This window comes from Capsicum annuum, chromosome 4, assembly GCF_002878395.1.
Source record: "Capsicum annuum cultivar UCD-10X-F1 chromosome 4, UCD10Xv1.1, whole genome shotgun sequence".
NCBI classification, from domain to species: domain Eukaryota; kingdom Viridiplantae; phylum Streptophyta; class Magnoliopsida; order Solanales; family Solanaceae; genus Capsicum; species Capsicum annuum.
Window position 1 is genome coordinate 204,366,315 of NC_061114.1, and position 2,348 is coordinate 204,368,662.

The window sequence follows — 2,348 nt, forward strand, 5'->3', positions numbered from 1 at the left end:
GTAATTTTATCAAAGACATATAATATCTCATGATCCCATGAACTTGACATTTTATTTCATGCATATTTAAACTCTCTCTCTCTCTTTTTTTTTTTTTTTTATCATAAATGGTAGGTTTATTTCACAAAAGTGAAGCATTGATAATTTTTCACTTGTGATTGGAAAGGAAGTGAAACTGATATATATTTCTTTTCTATCAAGTTTTTGAGGAATTGATAAAGCTAATATGAAAGGGTAAATGCAATATTAAAAACAGCTAGGTCAAACAGTTAGTTTGTACTACTCAACAGAAATCTTTACTTGGATCTTAATTAGTTAGTACTCATAGGAGAGTTTTTTTTTTTTTTTTTGGGTTGCACATGTTGACAGATTCAGCATATTGGATAGATCACCTTCTATGATAATTTAGTTTTACTAGCTGGCAACTTAATTCTAACTTACAACTTAGATATGGGAGATCATACAAACACAGTAACAGGATACTCCTCATCTCCCACGAGCAGGAAATATTTCCTTCATCAATAACTAATGAACCATAGTTATTGGCTCTAGTAAAATGCTCACAAGGCTTCACATCAAATGTGGTCTGGGTATTTTCCCCTGCTTTCAGATTCACACTCTTGAATCCTATCAGTGACTTTTTTGGAACCTCATCCACTGTGTTAGTGTACCTCAGAAAGAATAATACAGGGTGCTTACCAGCCATATCTCCCTGGTTTTTTCACTGCAACTTTAACTGTGATCATCGCGTTGTTACATACTTCTGATCCAACATCTGAAACATCAATGTTTAGAACAGAACCGTCATCAGTTGCCTTGTTGACCTTCAGGTTCTTGAAATGCAGCTTGTTTTGGCTGACAGAGGAGAACAAGTAAGAGTAATTAGTGTAGCTGAGACCATAGCCAAATTTGAATACTTTAGGCCCCTTGTAGAATCAGAATGTGCGCCCTGGATATCCATTGGATGATACAGGTCGCATCCTCATGTCATTTGCTGGTACTTTGTTGAACTCCATGGGATACCAAAGCAAATGTTCCGACAATAGATAACAATTAAAAATCATTTGAGGAAATAGAGTTAGCACAAGGATTGATGAAAATGAACACATCTGGATTGTGTTCACCGGAAATAATCTCTGCTAGTGCAGCAGCTCCAGCCTCACCAGGATAACCAACCCACAAAATGCCTCCTATATTTTGGTTGTCCTTTGCAAAAGATACATCAACTGGACCTCCGCACGTCAAAGCAAGTATAAAGGCTTGGAGGTAGCTTGTGCTATTGCTGTAACGAGTCTCTCTTGCATACCAGGCAGTCCCAATTCCGTCCGATCAAGCTTTTCTTTTTCAAGAGTCTGGTCTGATCCCATTACTAGAACAACATAGTCTGCTTTTTTCGCTGTATCAACTGCTTCATCTATTGCAGCAGAAGTACAGTTGATGAAATCGCAACCTGGATGGTATGTTGTGTTCTTAACGTATCCCTGAAGTCCCTGAAGTAATGTAACATTCTTGCACTGATATCCTTGATAGTTACCTAGAAGTACTTCGGAATCATTTGCTTTGGGAACTATTACATCAAGGGATCTTGTTTTCATCTTTGAAAGTGGAAGGAGCCTGTCAGAATTTTTTAGGACAATGCCATTTCTTGATGCTGCAAGGGCTAATGCCCGATGCTCTTGACTACAAACCTCTGCTGCAGAAATGTCTCCATATTCCAATTTGCTTGGGTCACCATTGAATAGCCCTAGCCTCATTCTAATGGAGAAGAGATAGTGAAGAGCTCAGTCTATGTCAGATTCTTGTACTACTTTCTGCTTCTCTAGAGCTGATTTTCCATATTTCTTGAAGTGGGAACCACAATTCACATCCATGCCTGAAATTTCATTTCCAAGAACAAAGGCGCATTTAGTTTTCATCAATGAAGTTATTGTTTCGACATATTGTTTTAATGTTCTTATTAATTCAATCTACGTTCTCTTCTATCACTGTACTATCGTTTTCTACCGAGTAGAATATGACTACATTCAATAAGGGCTTGTCTGGATCTAATTAAATTCCATCTCTACCAAGAAAAGTCATGCATGTTACTTCTCCTTCCAACATTCATATTGGACAACACAAACGTATTGAGTTTTAACTCAAATCATGATGGTATATGTTTCAGCACGTACAAAGTAAATGACGTGCCAGAATAATCTGAAATAGATCAATATAGTACCAAAAAAGCTTAAAGAGAGAAACATTGTTGGAAAAAATGACTAGATAGGATTAATAAAAAGTGCCAGAAAATATACTAATAATAGTAATGCACCTATCATCCAGCTACATGACAGAATGGACCAAGTCAT

At 36.9% G+C, this 2,348-nt stretch overlaps 1 pseudogene; it reads right to left on the reverse strand.

Annotated features, from left to right (window-relative positions):
- Positions 1-307: 307 nt before the first annotated feature.
- LOC107868723 lies at positions 308-2,042 on the reverse strand (annotated as a pseudogene).
- Positions 2,043-2,348: the final 306 nt, after the last annotated feature.